This window comes from Ascaphus truei, chromosome 2 (assembly GCF_040206685.1).
Source record: "Ascaphus truei isolate aAscTru1 chromosome 2, aAscTru1.hap1, whole genome shotgun sequence".
In the NCBI taxonomy this organism is placed as follows: domain Eukaryota; kingdom Metazoa; phylum Chordata; class Amphibia; order Anura; family Ascaphidae; genus Ascaphus; species Ascaphus truei.
Window position 1 is genome coordinate 306,997,731 of NC_134484.1, and position 22,467 is coordinate 307,020,197.

Consider the following 22,467-nt stretch of genomic DNA (forward strand, 5'->3'; position numbering starts at 1 on the left):
AAAAAACATACTATATGATAATAAAAGATGTGCAAATTATACATGAAGAATAATTATTTAATATGTGATAGTAATTAAAAACATTCAATAAAAGTGATAAGATATACATGTATAAAATAGATGATACATGTATGCTATAACAATTGACATAAAATAGTGTCCACACGGTAATGTAGATATGTTGTTAGGGCCTTTCAAAGATAGCCTGATCTACATTCAAGGCAAGGTACAGTAAACCTTTAACAAACAATAATTCTCATGTCGTGTCGTCCTCTAAAGTCTCTCCTAAGGCCCGGGCCATAGAGGGGTGAGGAGTTCCGAGCTGCGCTGATGCTGAGGCTCACCTGCTGAAATCTGCGCGATTTCATGCCCATGCAGGCGAGCAAGCAGGCGCGATCGGAGGCGGGGGGAGACTGAGGGAGGCGGGGCAGTGACGTCTCTGGGCCAATCGCCCGCGACGCACTGACGTCGGCGCCGTGACGTTGACGCAGCTCCACGCTGATTGCATGTTTTCAGCAGACAGCGCGCTGAAAAACAGCTTGGCGCTCGGCTGAAAACTCCAGCGCCTCAGCACGCCTGCGGACGCTCACGTGAGCCACCTCTAAAGGCATCCACATTGAGGATGCAGGGGCTCAGCGCGGAGCGTCCGCACAGCTCAGCACGGCCTGTCCTTCTATGGACTCGGCCTAAGTCTGATTCCCAGTGTCTAATGTAACACAGTCTGGTCTCGTTGGGCGTCACTGGACAGATCACTTCCCTGTACATCCTAGATGTGAGTCCCCTTGTGTCCGTAGCTCTAGCACACAGCTGCTCAAAATTTGTTCGTGCCGGTCTGATTGGGGTTTTGTTATAAAAATCTCTGATCTGGAGGTATCGATAGAATTCTTTATTTGGGATAGCTTTAGAGGATTTAATTTGCTCAAACGATTGTATGTAATTTCTACCCTGCAGATCCTTAAGACGGGTTATCCCCGCTTGAATCCAATTGAAGAGGTTCTTGCTATTCAGCCCTGGAGCGGAGTCTGGATTGCCGGCAATTGGGGTCATCAGTGAACCTTTGGTATTCAAGTGGCAGCTAAATTTTGTGGCCTCCCAAACTCTTAATGAATTAACCATGGTCTGTAGCGGATATATGTGTGTATACCAGTGTTACTTCTCTGGGCGTGTATGTGTATACCAGTATTACTTCTCTGGGCGTGTATGTGTATACCAGTATTACCTCTCTGGGCGTGTATCTGTATACCGATATTACCTCTCTGGGCGTGTATGTGTATACCAGTATTACCTCTCTGGGCGTGTACGTGTATACCGATATTTCCTCTCTGGGCGTGTATGTGTATACCAGTAATACTTCTCTGGGCGTGTACGTGTATACCGATATTTCCTCTCTGGACATGTATGTGTATACCGGTATTACCTCTATGGGCGTGTATGTGTATACCAGTATTACCTCTCTGGGTGTGTATGTGTATACCGGTATTACCTCTCTGGGTGTATATGTGTATACCGGTATTACCTCTCTGGGCGTGTACGTGTATACTGGTATTACCTCTCTGGGTGTATGTGTATACCGGTATTACCTCTCTGGGTGTATGTGTATACCGGTATTACTGTGAAGGTAATAAAGTATTATAAGAAACTATTCGTCCATTTTGTATGCATTCCTCCATATTGAATCTGCTTTAATTTCAAGGCTTGGAAATAACGCAGTATGTTTTTATATAAGCTAATAAGTCTCTCTCTTTCTCTCTCTCTTTCTGAGGTGAATCGAAACTCAACCAGGAGCCTTTTTTCTGCTAACTCTCGGTTTCCTGTGAATTCAGCTGGTCTACAGAGAATCGAAACTGAAGCTTATGGTTTACAGAGAATCGAAACTGAAACTTATTGTCTGCCTATATATATTCTGTAATACATATACTCGGCACGTCAGTCTGAACTACGGAGCCTGAGGGAACTGATACATGACTCTGTGTCATTTATTGGGATCCGGGGTGCACCCAGGCTTGTGTTATACTAATTTGGCAATCCACATCTGAGCAGAGACCCTGACATGAGAAGGGAACCTCAACATTTGGCGTAGCCGGCAGGATCCTTGTGAAGGGACACCGGAACAATCCTGGACCCGTCTCTATCCACGGACGACCGTCCCCTGACCGGACTGATTGAGGCCTGATCAACCTCTAAGGACAAGGTAAGATATATTCAGAATATATTTTTACCGAACTCCTGTCAGTCTGTTCAGGTTGGCGATCTCTTGGTTGACGGTAACAGTATTGTTAATCTATACAAGACCATAGAGTCCGGTGGTTCCCGCCAAGGATTTATATAGTTAGTAAGGTCTTGTGACTGCCAGATGTGTGGTTTATATGTATGCTTGTAGTCATAGGGGTTACGGAATCAAATGTAGAAAATAGACACAAGGGGAAGAGTCTAGTGATATCTATTGTTAGATAATCGGAGGACCGTCCATACAGGTGACGGTCCGGGGAGTGTCTGCGCACCTTCCCGTCTAGGTCAATTTATCACTGAGACTCAAGAATCCCGGTACCGCCGGTAGTGGCGCAGGTTCATACGAGGTTGTTTTGGAAGATAGACAATGTTCTCGAGGTTATTTAGGGGACGAGTGTGTAAGGATATCTATTGTTAGATAATCGGAGGATCGTCCATACAGGTGACGGTCCGGGGACTGCCTGCGCGCCTCCCCGTCTAGGTCAATTTATCGCTGAAGCTCAAGAATCCAGGTACCGCCGGTAATTGGCGCACGTGTCCGAGTTTGTTTTTAAAATAGACAATGTTCTCGCAGTTTTTAAAGAAGGATTTGCCTTCTGGTGCACGGGATTCCGTAACTCTTGTGACAGAACGGGAGGGAAAGAAGTATACCAAGAAATGTAAATTGTTGTTCAAACTGTTAGATTTACCCCCTACGGGAAGATTGCAACCGAAGTTGTTAAGAACGAATATGCAAATGTGTAAGGGGAAACTGAAAGATGAAGGCCTGTGGGAAAATGCAGAGAAATTTCTGAGTGTTGCCATAGATCTTCAGAAAGAAGGTTATGAAGAAGTAGAGTGTGGAGAGAGAAATAAGAAATGTTATTGTTATGTGAAACCAGAAAATGTGACCCCTGGTTCGGTAGTGGCAGAAAAAGACCAAATGTTACAGGGAAATCCACCCCCATACCCGCAGACGACCGGTAGACCCTCTCCCTCAGCCCCTGTACCGGCCCCTTATTGGGTATGTTCTGTTTGCCAGTGTCAAAAATCCCCTGGTTTATATGCAGGAATTGGGATACAATTAGATACTGTGTATATTATTTGGAAGGGAAAGAAAGTGTTATAAGTGAAGAAAAAAAAAAAAAAAAAGGTGCAGTTTTAACATTTGAGCACAGGCAAGTAAGACAGGGAAAGGAGTCTTAGCCTGCCACCTAGTGGCCGAGAGAGAGAACAGAACGGAAAAGAATGCCAGCCCTGGTAATATTTATTTGAAAACTTTGTTCGTGCTGGCCACACGAATGGGTCTTTTAAAACCAGAAAATATTCTTTTTCCTTCTGTTCTAATAGCAACTAGAAAGAGGAGTCTTTTTCTATGGGAGGGAGAAGTTCAGGGAGCGCAGTCTTATGTGTTTTTTTTTTTTGAATCCCACATGGAAATATACCTTACGTTAGTATGAGTCAAAATAATTCTGTTGAGGGACAGAAGGGTACCGCTGCATTTATTTTATCATTGCCAGGACAGAAGTTAATATAAGAACAAGTGAAAAATAAAGCAAGTACGCTGTTTAAAGTATGTAGTATTACTGCAGCAGAAGGCAGGTTACAGCCAGAAGAGTGGCGAAAGATATTGAAAGAAAAGAGAGGAATTTTGAATGATAACAACCTGCTGAAGATAGCAGAAGCCTGGTTTAATGTTACCAAGGCTGTCCAGAGAAAAATAGACCGAGCAGGAGATAGAAAAGGGAGGGAAGATTGTTTTAATTGTGGTGTGACTGATTTATCTATGCTCACTCCTTTGTTACCTTCGCTTCCAGCTCCAGCAGCACCCCCCAGTACCCGACCCCTGCCCATGGTTATATGGGCAGACGCCCAAGCAGGTAGAAGGCGCCCCAATAATGTATGTCATCTCACCCCCTTCCTGGTAGACACAGGTACAGCCGAGAGTGTAATTAGAGCTGCAGACATACCCGACCCTTCCTATTTGTCTGATATTGATGTTTTATGTGTGGGGGTAGATGGCACACCGCGCTCTAGCCCATTAACACGACCCCTACAGATAGGTCCCTACCCTGAACTATTTGCACGATTTGTAGTTTTCTATACTTGCCCGCTTAATCTGTTTGGCGCTGATGTTTTGTCCAGGTTACAGGCCTCCATAATATTCTCCGAGGACGACACCATTGATGTACCCTCCCCGCTCTGGGAATCAGATGTCTCTGCCCTTTGTTCCCTTCCGATACTTTTGGCATTAGCGGACAAACCCTCAGCTGCCAGTATACCGCCCGCTGTCATGGATAGGATCCCGTCCAACTTATGATCCACCGGCCCTGAGGATAACGGGCACCTAAGGGTACCGCCCATTGTTGTACAGCTCAAATAAGGGGCCCCGTTTCCCCGTAAACTGCAATACCCCTCTTTTCCCTGTGAAGAAACGCACCGCGAAGGGTGAACCTGATAAGTATAGAATGGTTCAAGATCCTCAAGCAGTAAAAGATGCAACCATTGTACGATGTTTTAACAACAAATCCCTTTCAGATGACCCCAGAGGCTTCCAAGAATTTCACTGTTCTCAAACAGGTAATATCCTCTGCCCCTGCCTTGGGCCTCCCAGACTATGATTTACCCTTTAAACTTTTTGTATCAGAACAAAATGGACATGCAACTGGAGTGTTAACACAGCCACACGCTGGCCGATGTCGACCTATTGGTTATTACTCCAGCCGTCTCGATGCTGTGGCTCGTGGTGGACCGTCCTGTCTTCGTGCTGTCTTTGCTGCTCAAGCACTGCTGGATAGAACTTCGGACATTGTTCTAGGGCATGACCTCATTCTCCTGGCACCACATGACATTGCTGCTATTCTCAATCAGACACAGCCAAAACATCTGTCCGCTGCCAGACACCTCAGGCTGCAATGCTCGCTTCTCATTCCAGACAATGTCACCCTTCTCCAGTGCCAAGTGCTTAACCCCTCCACTCATCTTCCACTTCCCGAGGGGGGAGATATGCAGGGACACGAACAAGAATAAAGCACAGCTGGAGTCGACCTACCCCATGATTGCTTCGAACTCATGAAGCTAGAAACTGCGCATCTGCCCACGGTGAGTGAAACGCCGATACAGAACCCAGATCTAATCCTGTTTGTGGATGATTCTCGATATGCTGATCAACAAGACACGCACCTACCATACGGGTTATGCGGTCACCACAGACTCTGTGGTCCTACTGGCAAGCACACTACCGTCAACAGCATCTGCACAAGAAGCCGAACTACAAGCCCTCACTGCAGCGTGTAAACTGGCAGAAGGACAAACGGCGAATATCTACACTGACTCTAGATGTGCCTTTGGAGTAGCACATGATTTTGGCGTCATTTGGCAAACAAGGGGATTTCTGACAGCAGCAGGAACACCAGTGAAACACAGCTCAGCCATACAAGCTCTGATGGACGCCCTACTCCTTCCAAGCCCTGTGGCCATCCTGAAGGTAAAGCCCATGGGAAACTGAACACAGAAGAAGCCAGAGGAAACCATCTGGCGGATGCTGCGGCAAAACAAGCTGCCAGCGGGATACGAGAAGTGGAAGATCGAGTGGACACGACAAGGATAGTTCCGTTAATGCAGAACCTCCCAGTGAATCGAGAATATCTGAAGAAGTTGCAAGAATCTGCAACAAAGGAAGAAAAGGAAAGCTGGAAGAAAAGAGGTGCATCGCCCCAAGAAGGAATTTATGAGTACAAAAAGAAACTTTGTCTGCCATGGGCACATGGAGCAGCACATCTCTCGAAGACTCTTATGAATGCACTGATCGACAAATACTATGTGGCGCCTGGAATTACCCCAATGACTAGTAATTTCTGCAAATTATGTACAATTTGCGCAAAGTGTAACCCAGGATGTGTGGAAAAACCACCGCAGAAATATCTTGCAAGGCCCTGCTTTCACTGCTACGTTAGCTAAAGAAATTTGGTCCGCGCTAGGGACCACCCTTGCTTTCCACACCCCATACCATCCGCAGAGTAGCGGAAAGGTAGAAAGAATGAATGGCACACTGAAAACTAGAATGTTGAAAATGGCCCAGGAAACAAATATGCCCTGGCCAGATAGTCTACCCATTGTTTTGTTCAGTGTTCGATACACCCCATGAGGGGAATATGCTCTATCCTCATTTAAGATACTGTTTGGTACTGCCCCCAAACTTGGTTGTTACTACCCATAGCAGTTACAGATGCAGTCTGATGTTTTGACCAAATATGTAACTGCCCTAGCGCAAGAACTAACCAATATGCATGGTCGAGTGTTTTCTTCTATTCCAGATCTAGATACCGGGACTTATAAACTCGTGCCCGGAGACTGGGTGCTTGTGAAGAAATTTGTAAGGAAATATTCCCTAGAGCCCAGATATGATGGTCCTTTCCAAGTTCTGTTGACCACAGCGACATAAGTCAAGCTAGCTGGCAAGAACACCTGGATACACGCCTCTCATTGCAAGAAGGTTCCAGTTCCCAACGAGGACACCTCAGAAGGAAAAATGATTCTATATATCCTTTGTTTGTTAGGTTTGGGGGAGGCACAAGAGATTGCTATCACCCAACATGAAGGGGCAGTCACGTTTTGGTATAATTCATCCAATACTCATGTAGCTACCTTCTCCTTCAATTACTGTAATATTGTCAGCTGTTCCTCAACCGATTGGCAGTGTAATATGTACCGAGACACTCCGAACTCTAGAGCCATATATATATATGTGTTACAGACAGTTATTGGGGACAGGAATGTGATTACTGGGGAGCAGTAGGATGGAACACGGGAACAGATTAGGGATACCAAGCACAGAATGGCCTAGCACGAAAAGACAGAAATGGTTTGTGAATTACACCCGTGATGCGCTACAAGGCCTGGCTGACCAACTTGGACCCACTTCCACTATGACGTTCCAAAATAGAATGGCTTTAGATATGATATTAGCAGAAAAAGGGGGGGTTTGCCATATGATTGGAGATGCGTGCTGTATATATATTCCCGGGAACACAGGCCCGGACGGTAAGGTTACCACAGCTATTAATAAACTGAAAGATTTGTCTGATGAACTTAAAAGAAATTCTGGTATAACAGACCCATGGGACAAGTATTTCTCGTGGCTGTCTGGCTGGCGACAATGGTTGACACAACTGGCAATATTTCTCCTGATTATACTTTTGGTTCTGGCAGTAGTGGTCCTCTGTGTTATCCCGTGCTGTAAGGGTCTCTGTAAGAAGGCCGGATCTGAGGTTATACCCACAATGGTAATGTACAACAAAGACAATATTGATCTGGAAGATATACCACTGCAGAAATCACCCAAGATGTTCAATTACAGTACAACCAAACTCGAATAAGGGGTGACCACTCTAGAATCCCAGACCCTAGTGTGTTTGTTTGAGGTCAGGGAACCCTTTTGTGTATACTGTAGGTCTTCGAGTTTAGCGAGCCAGAAGTTGTCGGGGATGGGACAAGCCCATGAACAGCCGACCAACACCCTCAGGTAGGGACTCTAGCACAAGAAACAGAAATTAGGGACAGACCCCTTCCTACAAAATGTCCTTTTAGTGTCTAGGGGGGAATGTGAAGGTAATAAAGTATTATAAGAAACTATTCGTCCATTTTGTATGCATTCCGCCATATTGAATCTGCTTTAATTTCAAGGCTTGGAAATAACGCAGTATGTTTTTATATAAGCTAATAAGTCTCTCTCTTTCTCTCTCTCTTTCTGAGGTGAATCGAAACTCAACCAGGAGCCTTTTTTCTGCTAACTCTCGGTTTCCTGTGAATTCAGCTGGTCTACAGAGAATCGAAACTGAAGCTTATGGTTTACAGAGAATCGAAACTGAAACTTATTGTCTGCCTATATATATTCTGTAATACATATACTCGGCACGTCAGTCTGAACTACGGAGCCTGAGGGAACTGATACATGACTCTGTGTCATTTATTGGGATCCGGGGTGCACCCAGGCTTGTGTTATACTAATTTGGCAATCCACATCTGAGCAGAGACCCTGACATGAGAAGGGAACCTCAACATTTGGCGTAGCCGGCAGGCTCCTTGTTAAGGGACACCGGAACAATCCTGGACCCGTCTCTATCCACGGACGACCGTCCCCTGACCGGACTGATTGAGGCCTGATCAACCTCTAAGGACAAGGTAAGATATATTCAGAATATATTTTTACCGAACTCCTGTCAGTCTGTTCAGGTTGGCGATCTCTTGGTTGACGGTAACAGTATTGTTAATCTATACAAGACCATAGAGTCCGGTGGTTCCCGCCAAGGATTTATATAGTTAGTAAGGTCTTGTGACTGCCAGATGTGTGGTTTATATGTATGCTTGTAGTCATAGGGGTTACGGAATCAAATGTAGAAAATAGACACAAGGGGAAGAGTCTAGTGATATCTATTGTTAGATAATCGGAGGACCGTCCATACAGGTGACGGTCCGGGGAGTGTCTGCGCACCTTCCCGTCTAGGTCAATTTATCACTGAGACTCAAGAATCCCGGTACCGCCGGTAGTGGCGCAGGTTCATACGAGGTTGTTTTGGAAGATAGACAATGTTCTCGAGGTTATTTAGGGGACGAGTGTGTAAGGATATCTATTGTTAGATAATCGGAGGATCGTCCATACAGGTGACGGTCCGGGGACTGCCTGCGCGCCTCCCCATCTAGGTCAATTTATCGCTGAAGCTCAAGAGTCCAGGTACCGCCGGTAATTGGCGCACGTGTCCGAGTTTGTTTTTAAAATAGACAATGTTCTCGCAGTTTTTAAAGAAGGATTTGTCATTTATTGGGATCCGGGGTGCACCCAGGCTTGTGTTATACTAATTTGGCAATCCACATCTGAGCAGAGACCCTGACATGAGAAGGGAACCTCAACATTACCTCTCTGGGCGTGTACGTGTATACCGATATTTCCTCTCTGGGCGTGTATGTGTATACCGGTATTACCTCTCTGGGTGTGTACTGTATGTCTATACCGGTATTACCTCTCTGGGCGTGTATGTGTATACCGGTATTACCTCTCTGGGTGTGTATGTGTATACCGGTATTACCTCTCTGGGCGTGTATGTGTATACAGGTATTAACTCTCTGGGCGTGTATGAGTATACCTATATTTCCTCTCTGGGCGTGTATGTGTATACCGGTTTTTCCTCTCTGGGCGTGTATGTGTATACCGGTATTACCTCTCTGGGCATGTATGTGTATACCGGTATTACCTCTCTGGGCTTGTATGTGTATACCGATATTTCCTCTCTGGACGTGTATGTGTATACCGGAATTACCTCTCTGGGTGTATGTGTATACCTTTATTACCTCTCTGGACATGTGTATACTGGTATTAACTCTGTGGGCGTGTATGTGTATACCGGTATTACCTCTCTGGGTGTGTATGTGTATACCGGTATTACCTCTCTGGGCGTGTATGTGTATACAGGTATTAACTCTCTGGGCGTGTATGAGTATACCTATATTTCCTCTATGGGCGTGTATGTGTATACCGGTATTTCCTCTCTGGGCGTGTATGTGTATACCAGTATTACTTCTCTGGGCGTGTATGTGTATACCGGTATTACCTCTCTGGGCGTGTATGTGTATATCAGTATTAGCTCTCTGGGCGTGTATGTGTATACCGGTATTAGCTCTCTGGGCGTGTATGTGTATACTGGTATTACCTCTCTGGGCGTGTAGGTGTATACCGGTATTAGCTCTCTGGGCGTGTATGTGTATACTGGTATTAGCTCTCTGGGCGTGTATGTGTATACTGGTATTACCTCTCTGGGCTTGTATGTGTACACCGATATTTCCTCTCTGGACGTGTATATGTATACCGGTATTACCTCTCTGGGTGTACTGCTGCGGCCGAGTTTATTTGAGCATTTGCCCGGTCTCGGCCGCAGCAGTAACCAGGCGCGCGCCGGGATGTGCCTGGCGCGCGCCGAAGCCGCGGAGGAGCGCCCTCCGATCGGGGCTTTCTCCCTCCGCTCGCCGGGTCCGCCGGGTCCCCCGGAACCCCCTGCCGCCGTCCCCCACATCGCGGGACACCAGGGCTCCCTCGGGGAGCCCTGGACGCGCGTGCAGGGGGCGCAGGCACCCGATGACGCGTGACCGCGCATCGCACGCCGAGGGAGTGCGGCTAGCATGCAGGGGCATCCCCAGGCTTGCGGAGCTAGCCGCACTCAAATAAAATGTGCCGCCTCTGTATGTGTATACCTTTATTACCTCTCTGGACATGTGTATACTGGTATTAACTCTGTGGGCGTGTATGTGTGTAAAGGTTTTAACTCTCTGGGCGTGTATGTGTATACCGGTATTACCTCTCTGGACATGTATGTGTATACAGATATTAACTCTGGGCATGTACGTGTATACTGGTATTACCTCTCTGGGCGTGTATGTGTATACCGGTATTACCTCTCTGGACATGTATGTGTATACAGATATTAACTCTCTGGGCATGTACGTGTATACTGGTATTACCTCTCTGGATGTGTATGTGTATACCAGTATTACCTCTCTGGACATGTATAGGTGTACGGTATTACCTATCTAAGCGTATATGTGTGTAAGTGGGTCACCCCCGGTTCCCCTGATTTTCCTTTGCCCCCTGCCTTACCCCTGTGGCAGTGGGGGAAGGGGACGGCGACTTCTCCCGGCGGGCACCGCCCTCTTGGTTTTGGCGCGAGCTTCGCCCATGCGCAGTAAAGATCGCGCACGCGGTCCCCATAGAAAAGAGCTTTGCCAAGGACTACAATTCCCAGCAGCCTCTGGGGACTGCACTTTCACCCTTGTCACAGGCAGCATTGAAGCCAATAGAGCTGGCAGATTCTCATGCTGCAAAGTTGCAACAATGTTGTGTGCAGACAGGGTTTTTGTCAGTTGCAGCACGTTAGGCAGTCAGGAAGAAGCAGAGCAAGGAGGCAGACAAGGGAAGGAGGTAGGGTACGGGAGAGAGGGATCCCCTGTACTAGCCAGCACCCCCTTGGCCCAAGATAGCTCTAGTTATCCCATATAGTGAGTGTTGCCAGGGATGCCCTAGAGTAAGGGACCCTGTCACTCAGGTTAGTCAGTTGTTAGTGGGAGTCAGGACTGGGCCTCGTTAGGGGAGTAGGCAGACGCTTAACCCCTTAGGCCCCAGATAGACTCTCCCTCTCCAGGGTATGGTGTATGTAGGATTGGTTGCTGTGTGTTGTTGCTGCATGTGCTGGGCGCAGTGTGTGCAGCGTGTGTGAATGTCTGCAGGCTGACGGTGAGAGCTGTGTGTCTGCTGCAGGCTGTTAGGAGTAGCGAGTAGCTAGATGTTAGGGAGGATTAGGGACTTGGGTAGCTAGGGGAGTGGGGCAGGTTTTTACTCCGCAGGCCCTAGGAGATTTCCCCAAGCCACCCCAGGTTGCGGTTCATCAGGGACAGGCCCTAGGTTAGGGTTCCTGTCACGTTAGGGATAGTTAGGGATAGACAGGGATAGCGGCGGCTGCTGTTCCCGTGATTTGGTTGCTGTTACCGTGAGACGGTTGTGTTCCCGTGAAGCGGTGGGACCCTCGTTGGGGTTCCTGGAGAAGTACCTGGAAAGGATCAGACGGATGCATCGCACGTCTGACCCTTTGAGAAGAGTGTTGCAGGCCCGAGCATCGGAGTGCTCGGAAGGTACCTCTGTATTATATGTGCACCAACAGGCCTATTAGTTCACAGTGACTGCGCAGTCACCCACGATCTCCGTAGGAGTACGGGACATTGGGTGGGGATTACAGGACACTGGGTGGGAGCACCAGACATTGGGCCTGAGGTGATAAGGTTAACTGGTTATGAGGTTATGTAAATGTGATGATATTCTCCATGCATGTTAGTAAAGTCATATAGTTAATATACATGCTGTCTACGTGATTATTATTGTGATTGTCCTGCGAGGAACCACTCCCCCTCTGGTGGGAGCCATCGCAGGTGGAGGCGCTGTACCGAGAAGATGTTGTAAGTGATCACCCCTAGTATAATTACCCCAGGTTCCCCGTGGCGGAAGCTCAGACCTCCTGTGAGCCAACAGGTAATGCACCACACCTATGGTAACACCGTATGTTTCCCCGCACTCACACTGTATATGCGATTGGGTGGGGTGGAATACCCGTTACATGTGTATACCGGTATTACCTCTCTGGGCGTTTCTGTGTATACCGGTATTAACTCTCTGAGCGTGTACGTGTATACCGGTATTACCTCTCTGGGCGTGTATACCAGTACTACCTCTCTGGGCGTGTATGTGAATACCGGTATTACCTCTCTGGGCGTGTCTGTGTATACCATATTACCTCTCTGGGCATGTTTGTGTATACCAGTATTACCTCTCTGGACATGTATGTGTACGGCGGTGTTACTGCTCTAGGCGTGTACGTGTATACCGGTATTACCTCTCTGGACGTCTATGTGTATACCGGTATTACCTCTCTGGGCGTCTATGTGTATACCGGTATTACTACTCTTGGCGTGTCTGTGTATGCACGTATTACCACTCTGGGCGTGTATCTGTATACCGATATTACCTCTCTGGGTGTGTATGTGTATACTGGTATTACCTCTCTGGGTGTGTATGTGTATACTGGTATTACCTCTCTGGGTGTGTATGTGTATACTGGTATTACCTCTCTGGACATGTGTTTACAGGTATTACCTCTCTGGGCGTGTATGTGTACACCGGTATTACCTCTCTGGACGTGTATGTGTATACCAGTATTAGCTCTCTGGACATGTATGTGTATACAGGTATTTACTCTCTGGGCGTGTACGTGTATACAGGTATTAACTCTCTGGGCGTGTATGTGTATACCGGTATTACCTCTCTGGGGGTGTATGTGTTTACCGGTATTACCTCTCTGGGCGTGTATGTGTATACCGGTATTACCTCTCTGGACGTGTATGTGTACACCGGTATTACCTCTCTGGACGTGTATGTTTATACCGGTATTACCTCTCTGGGCGTGTATGTGTATACCGGTGTTACCTCTCTGGACGTGTATGTGTATACCGGTTTTACCTCTCTGGACATGTATGTGTATACCGGTATTACCTCTCTGTGCGTTTATGTGTATACCGGTATTACCTCTCTGGGCGTGTATGTGTATACCAGTATTACCTCTCTGGACGTGTATGTGTATACCGTTATTACCTCTCTGGACGTGTATGTGTATACCGGTTTTACCTCTCTGGACATGTATGTGTATACCGGTATTACCTCTCTGTGCGTTTATGTGTATACCGGTATTACCTCTCTGGGCGTGTATGTGTATACCAGTATTACCTCTCTGGACATGTATAGGTGTACGGTACAGGCATACCCTGCATTAACGTACGCAATGGGAGCGGAGCACGTATATAAAGCGAAAATGTACTTAAAGTGAAGCACTGCTTTTTCCCCACTTATCGATGCATGTACTGTACGGCAATCATCATATACGTGCATAACTGATGTAAATAACGCATTTGTAACAGGCTCTATAGTCTCTCCATTTGCGCACAGCTTCGGTACAGGTAGGGAGCTGGTATTGCAGTTCAGAACGTTGCTCAGGACGTGCTGACAGGTGTATGCGCGAGCTGCCGTTTGCCTATTGGGCGATATGTCCTTACTCGTGAGTGTACTTAAAGTGAGTGTCCTTATACCGGGGTATGCCTGTATTACCTCTCTAGGCGTATATGTGTATACCGGTATTACCTCTCTGGGCGTTTCTGTGTATACCGGTATAACTTCTCTGGGCCTGTATGTGTATACCATATTACCTCTCTGGGCGTGTATGTGTATACCGGTATTACCTCTCTGGACGTGTATGTGTATACTGGTACTACCTCTCTGGACATGTATGTGTATACAGGTATTAACTCTCTCGGTGTGTCAGTGTATACCATATTACCTCTCTGGGTGTGTATGTGTATACCGGTATTATCTCTCTGGACATGTATGTGTATACCGGTGTTACCTCTCTAGGCGTGTACGTGTATAACGGTATTACCTCTCTGGGCGTGTATGTGTATACCGGTATTACCTCTCTGGGCGTGTATGTATATACCGGTATTACCTCTCGGGACATGTATGTGTATACAGGTATTAACTCTCTGGGCGTGTATGTGTATACCGGTATTACGTCTATGTGCGTATATGTGTATACCGGTATTACTTCTTTTGGCGTGTCTGTGTATGCCGGTATTACCACTCTGGACGTGTATGTGAATACCGGTATTACCTCTCTGGGCGTGTATGTGTATACCGGTATTACCTCTCTGGGCGTGTATGTGTATACCGGTATTACATCTCTGGGCGTGTATGTGTATACTGGTATACTTCTCTGGGCGTGTATGTGTATATCGGTATTACCTCTCTGGGTGTGTATGTGTATACCGGTATTACATCTCTGGACGTGTATGTGTATACCGGTATTACATCTCTGGGCGTGTATGTGCATACTGGTATACCTCTCTGAACATGTATGTGTATAACCGGTATTACCTTTCTGGGCGTGTATGTGTATTCCGGTATTACCTATCTCGGCGTGTATGTGTATATCGTATTATCTCCCTGGGCGTGTGTGTATACAGGTATTAACTCTCTGGGCTTGTATGTGTATACCGGTATTACCTCTCTGGACGTGTATGTGTATGCCGGTATTACCACTCTGGGGGTGTATGTGTATAAAGGTATTACCTCTCTGAATGTGTATGTGTATACCGGTAATACCTCTCTGGGCGTGTATGTGTATACCGGTATTACCTCTCTGGGCGTTTATGTGTATACTGGTATTACCTCTCTAGGCGTGTATGTGTATACCGGTATTACCTCTCTGGGCGTGTATGTGTATACCGGTATTACCTTTCTTGACGTGTATGTGTATACCGGTATTACCTCTCTGGGCGTGTACTGTATGTGTATACCGGTATTACCTCTCTGGGCGTGTATGTGTATACAGGTATTACCTCTCTGGGCGTTTATGTGTATACCGGAATAACCTCTCTGGGCGTGTATGTGTATAGCGGTATTACCTCTCTGGGTGTGTACACTGGCGACACACTTTATTCGAGCTCGGCTAGTCCCACGAATTCGGGTATACCCGGGTGTATTGAGGTTTGTGACTGTTTTCTGCCCGAGTGCATTGGGTTATTTTCAAGGCAGGGATTGAAGCATTTTATTCCCGCTGGCTGCAATACTGCACAGTATATATATATATATACTGCATTACAATTCATGAATTTATGCCATCTGGTAGACATGCGAAGCATTGCAGCCTAATAAATCCTAATCATTATCATTTAACAGATAAGCCGCCCGTCAGCCAGGCATGAACCCAGGCTGGGAAGGCAAACGCAACGGGGCTTGTCAGAGGTGAGGAGCGGCGCATTCCAGGTATCTGCCAGGTACATACTGGGTATTTGCTCGAATAAAGTGTGTCGGTGCAGTATGTGTATACCGGTATTACCTCTCTGAGCGTGTATGTGTATACCGGTATTACCTCTCTGGGCGTGTATGTGTATACCGGTATTACCTCTCTGGGCGTGGATGTGTTTACCGGCATTACCTCTCTGGGGGTGTTTGTGTATACCGGTATTACCTCTCTGGGCGTGTACGTTTATACCTGTATTACTTCTCTTGGCGTGTCTGTGTATGCCGGTATTACCTCTCTGGGCGTGTATGTGTATACCGGTATTACCTCTCTGGACATGTATGTGTATACAGGTATTAACTCTCTGGGCCTGTACGTGTATACAGGTATTAACTCTCTGGGCGTGTATGTGTATACCGGTATTTCCTCTCTGGACATGTATGTGTATACAGGTATTAACTCTCTGGGCGTGTACGTGTATACCGGTATTACCTCTCTGGGCGTGTATACCAGTACTACCTCTCTGGGCGTCTATGTGTATACCGGTATTACTTCTCTTGGCGTGTCTGTGTATGCCGGTATTACCACTCTGGATGTGTATGTGTATACCGGTATTACCGCTCTGGGCGTGTATGTGTATACCGGTATTACCTCTATGGGCGTGTATGTGTATACCGGTATTACCTCTCTGGGCGTGTATGTGTATACCGGTATTACCTCTCTGTGCGTTTATGTGTATACCGGTATTACCTCTCTGGGCGTGTATGTGTATACCAGTATTACCTCTCTGGACATGTATAGGTGTACGGTACAGGCATACCCTGCATTAACGTACGCAATGGGAGCGGAGCACGTATATAAAGCGAAAATGTACTTAAAGTGAAGCACTGCTTTTTCCCCACTTATCGATGCATGTACTGTACGGCAATCATCATATACGTGCATAACTGATGTAAATAACGCATTTGTAACAGGCTCTATAGTCTCTCCATTTGCGCACAGCTTCGGTACAGGTAGGGAGCTGGTATTGCAGTTCAGAACGTTGCTCAGGACGTGCTGACAGGTGTATGCGCGAGCTGCCGTTTGCCTATTGGGCGATATGTCCTTACTCGTGAGTGTACTTAAAGTGAGTGTCCTTATACCGGGGTATGCCTGTATTACCTCTCTAGGCGTATATGTGTATACCGGTATTACCTCTCTGGGCGTTTCTGTGTATACCGGTATAACTTCTCTGGGCCTGTATGTGTATACCATATTACCTCTCTGGGCGTGTATGTGTATACCGGTATTACCTCTCTGGACGTGTATGTGTATACTGGTACTACCTCTCTGGACATGTATGTGTATACAGGTATTAACTCTCTCGGTGTGTCAGTGTATACCATATTACCTCTCTGGGTGTGTATGTGTATACCGGTATTATCTCTCTGGACATGTATGTGTATACCGGTGTTACCTCTCTAGGCGTGTACGTGTATAACGGTATTACCTCTCTGGGCGTGTATGTGTATACCGGTATTACCTCTCTGGGCGTGTATGTATATACCGGTATTACCTCTCGGGACATGTATGTGTATACAGGTATTAACTCTCTGGGCGTGTATGTGTATACCGGTATTACGTCTATGTGCGTATATGTGTATACCGGTATTACTTCTTTTGGCGTGTCTGTGTATGCCGGTATTACCACTCTGGACGTGTATGTGAATACCGGTATTACCTCTCTGGGCGTGTATGTGTATACCGGTATTACCTCTCTGGGCGTGTATGTGTATACCGGTATTACATCTCTGGGCGTGTATGTGTATACTGGTATACTTCTCTGGGCGTGTATGTGTATATCGGTATTACCTCTCTGGGTGTGTATGTGTATACCGGTATTACATCTCTGGACGTGTATGTGTATACCGGTATTACATCTCTGGGCGTGTATGTGCATACTGGTATACCTCTCTGAACATGTATGTGTATAACCGGTATTACCTTTCTGGGCGTGTATGTGTATTCCGGTATTACCTATCTCGGCGTGTATGTGTATATCGTATTATCTCCCTGGGCGTGTGTGTATACAGGTATTAACTCTCTGGGCTTGTATGTGTATACCGGTATTACCTCTCTGGACGTGTATGTGTATGCCGGTATTACCACTCTGGGGGTGTATGTGTATAAAGGTATTACCTCTCTGAATGTGTATGTGTATACCGGTAATACCTCTCTGGGCGTGTATGTGTATACCGGTATTACCTCTCTGGGCGTTTATGTGTATACTGGTATTACCTCTCTAGGCGTGTATGTGTATACCGGTATTACCTCTCTGGGCGTGTATGTGTATACCGGTATTACCTTTCTTGACGTGTATGTGTATACCGGTATTACCTCTCTGGGCGTGTACTGTATGTGTATACCGGTATTACCTCTCTGGGCGTGTATGTGTATACAGGTATTACCTCTCTGGGCGTTTATGTGTATACCGGAATAACCTCTCTGGGCGTGTATGTGTATAGCGGTATTACCTCTCTGGGTGTGTACACTGGCGACACACTTTATTCGAGCTCGGCTAGTCCCACGAATTCGGGTATACCCGGGTGTATTGAGGTTTGTGACTGTTTTCTGCCCGAGTGCATTGGGTTATTTTCAAGGCAGGGATTGAAGCATTTTATTCCCGCTGGCTGCAATACTGCACAGTATATATATATATATACTGCATTACAATTCATGAATTTATGCCATCTGGTAGACATGCGAAGCATTGCAGCCTAATAAATCCTAATCATTATCATTTAACAGATAAGCCGCCCGTCAGCCAGGCATGAACCCAGGCTGGGAAGGCAAACGCAACGGGGCTTGTCAGAGGTGAGGAGCGGCGCATTCCAGGTATCTGCCAGGTACATACTGGGTATTTGCTCGAATAAAGTGTGTCGGTGCAGTATGTGTATACCGGTATTACCTCTCTGAGCGTGTATGTGTATACCGGTATTACCTCTCTGGGCGTGTATGTGTATACCGGTATTACCTCTCTGGGCGTGGATGTGTTTACCGGCATTACCTCTCTGGGGGTGTTTGTGTATACCGGTATTACCTCTCTGGGCGTGTACGTTTATACCTGTATTACTTCTCTTGGCGTGTCTGTGTATGCCGGTATTACCTCTCTGGGCGTGTATGTGTATACCGGTATTACCTCTCTGGACATGTATGTGTATACAGGTATTAACTCTCTGGGCCTGTACGTGTATACAGGTATTAACTCTCTGGGCGTGTATGTGTATACCGGTATTTCCTCTCTGGACATGTATGTGTATACAGGTATTAACTCTCTGGGCGTGTACGTGTATACCGGTATTACCTCTCTGGGCGTGTATACCAGTACTACCTCTCTGGGCGTCTATGTGTATACCGGTATTACTTCTCTTGGCGTGTCTGTGTATGCCGGTATTACCACTCTGGATGTGTATGTGTATACCGGTATTACCGCTCTGGGCGTGTATGTGTATACCGGTATTACCTCTATGGGCGTGTATGTGTATACCGGTATTACCTCTCTGGGCGTGTATGTGTATACCGGTATTACCTCTCTGTGCGTTTATGTGTATACCGGTATTACCTCTCTGGGCGTGTATGTGTATACCAGTATTACCTCTCTGGACATGTATAGGTGTACGGTACAGGCATACCCTGCATTAACGTACGCAATGGGAGCGGAGCACGTATATAAAGCGAAAATGTACTTAAAGTGAAGCACTGCTTTTTCCCCACTTATCGATGCATGTACTGTACGGCAATCATCATATACGTGCATAACTGATGTAAATAACGCATTTGTAACAGGCTCTATAGTCTCTCCATTTGCGCACAGCTTCGGTACAGGTAGGGAGCTGGTATTGCAGTTCAGAACGTTGCTCAGGACGTGCTGACAGGTGTATGCGCGAGCTGCCGTTTGCCTATTGGGCGATATGTCCTTACTCGTGAGTGTACTTAAAGTGAGTGTCCTTATACCGGGGTATGCCTGTATTACCTCTCTAGGCGTATATGTGTATACCGGTATTACCTCTCTGGGCGTTTCTGTGTATACCGGTATAACTTCTCTGGGCCTGTATGTGTATACCATATTACCTCTCTGGGCGTGTATGTGTATACCGGTATTACCTCTCTGGACGTGTATGTGTATACTGGTACTACCTCTCTGGACTTGTATGTGTATACAGGTATTAACTCTCTCGGTGTGTCAGTGTATACCATATTACCTCTCTGGGTGTGTATGTGTATACCGGTATTATCTCTCTGGACATGTATGTGTATACCGGTGTTACCTCTCTAGGCGTGTACGTGTATAACGGTATTACCTCTCTGGGCGTGTATGTGTATACCGGTATTACCTCTCTGGGCGTGTATGTATATACCGGTATTACCTCTCGGGACATGTATGTGTATACAGGTATTAACTCTCTGGGCGTGTATGTGTATACCGGTATTACGTCTATGTGCGTATATGTGTATACCGGTATTACTTCTTTTGGCGTGTCTGTGTATGCCGGTATTACCACTCTGGACGTGTATGTGAATACCGGTATTACCTCTCTGGGCGTGTATGTGTATACCGGTATTACCTCTCTGGGCGTGTATGTGTATACCGGTATTACATCTCTGGGCGTGTATGTGTATACTGGTATACTTCTCTGGGCGTGTATGTGTATATCGGTATTACCTCTCTGGGTGTGTATGTGTATACCGGTATTACATCTCTGGACGTGTATGTGTATACCGGTATTACATCTCTGGGCGTGTATGTGCATACTGGTATACCTCTCTGAACATGTATGTGTATAACCGGTATTACCTTTCTGGGCGTGTATGTGTATTCCGGTATTACCTATCTGGGCGTGTATGTGTATATCGTATTATCTCCCTGGGCGTGTGTGTATACAGGTATTAACTCTCTGGGCTTGTATGTGTATACCGGTATTACCTCTCTGGACGTGTATGTGTATGCCGGTATTACCACTCTGGGGGTGTATGTGTATAAAGGTATTACCTCTCTGAATGTGTATGTGTATACCGGTAATACCTCTCTGGGCGTGTATGTGTATACCGGTATTACCTCTCTGGGCGTTTATGTGTATACTGGTATTACCTCTCTAGGCGTGTATGTGTATACCGGTATTACCTCTCTGGGCGTGTATGTGTATACCGGTATTACCTTTCTTGACGTGTATGTGTATACCGGTATTACCTCTCTGGGCGTGTACTGTATGTGTATACCGGTATTACCTCTCTGGGCGTGTATGTGTATACAGGTATTACCTCTCTGGGCGTTTATGTGTATACCGGAATAACCTCTCTGGGCGTGTATGTGTATAGCGGTATTACCTCTCTGGGTGTGTATGTGTATACCGGTATTACCTCTCTGAGCGTGTATGTGTATACCGGTATTACCTCTCTGGGCGTGTATGTGTATACCGGTATTACCTCTCTGGGCGTGGATGTGTTTACCGGCATTACCTCTCTGGGGGTGTTTGTGTATACCGGTATTACCTCTCTGGGCGTGTACGTTTATACCTGTATTACTTCTCTTGGCGTGTCTGTGTATGCCGGTATTACCTCTCTGGGCGTGTATGTGTATACCGGTATTACCTCTCTGGACATGTATGTGTATACAGGTATTAACTCTCTGGGCCTGTACGTGTATACAGGTATTAACTCTCTGGGCGTGTATGTGTATACCGGTATTTCCTCTCTGGACATGTATGTGTATACAGGTATTAACTCTCTGGGCGTGTACGTGTATACCGGTATTACCTCTCTGGGCGTGTATACCAGTACTACCTCTCTGGGCGTCTATGTGTATACCGGTATTACTTCTCTTGGCGTGTCTGTGTATGCCGGTATTACCACTCTGGATGTGTATGTGTATACCGGTATTACCGCTCTGGGCGTGTATGTGTATACCGGTATTACCTCTATGGGCGTGTATGTGTATACCGGTATTACCTCTCTGGGCGTGTATGTGTATACCGGTATTACATCTCTGGGCGTGTATGTGTATACTGGTATACTTCTCTGAGCGTGTAAGTGTATATCGGTATTACCTCTCTGGACGTGTATGTGTATACCGGTATTACATCTCCGGGCGTGTATGTGCATACTGGTATACCTCTCTGAACATGTATGTGTATAACCGGTATTACCTTTATGGGCGTGTATGTGTATTCCGGTATTACCTCTCTGGACATGTATGTGTATACAGGTATTAACTCTCTGGGCCTGTACGTGTATACAGGTATTAACTCTCTGGGCGTGTATGTGCATACCGGTATTACCTCTCTGGACGTGTATGTGTATACAGGTATTACCTCTCTGGGCGTGTATGTGTATACCAGTATTACTTCTCTTGGCGTGTCTGTGTATGCTGGTATTACCACTCTGGACGTGTATGTGTATACCGGTATTACCTCTCTGGGCGTGTATGTGTATACCGGTATTACCTCTCTGGGCGTGTATGTATATACCGGTATTACCTCTCGGGACATGTATGTGTATACAGGTATTAACTCTCTGGGGGTGTATGTGTATACCGGTATTACGTCTATGTGCGTATATGTGTATACCGGTATTACTTCTTTTGGCGTGTCTGTGTATGCCGGTATTACCACTCTGGACGTGTATGTGAATACCGGTATTATCTCTCTGGGCGTGTATGTGTATACCGGTATTACCTCTCTGGGCGTGTATGTGTATACCGGTATTACATCTCTGGGCGTGTATGTGTATACTGGTATACTTCTCTGGGCGTGTATGTGTATATCGGTATTACCTCTCTGGGTGTGTATGTGTATACCGGTATTACATCTCTGGACGTGTATGTGTATACCGGTATTAC

At 46.4% G+C, this 22,467-nt stretch overlaps 1 long non-coding RNA gene across 1 annotated transcript; it reads left to right on the top strand.

The window, feature by feature from the left end:
• Window positions 1-427: 427 nt before the first annotated feature.
• Window positions 428-3,952, top strand: LOC142487327 (uncharacterized). The gene is made up of 2 exons (XR_012799194.1): window positions 428-1,060; window positions 1,763-3,952. It is a non-coding gene; the product is annotated as an uncharacterized LOC142487327 (long non-coding RNA).
• Window positions 3,953-22,467: the final 18,515 nt, after the last annotated feature.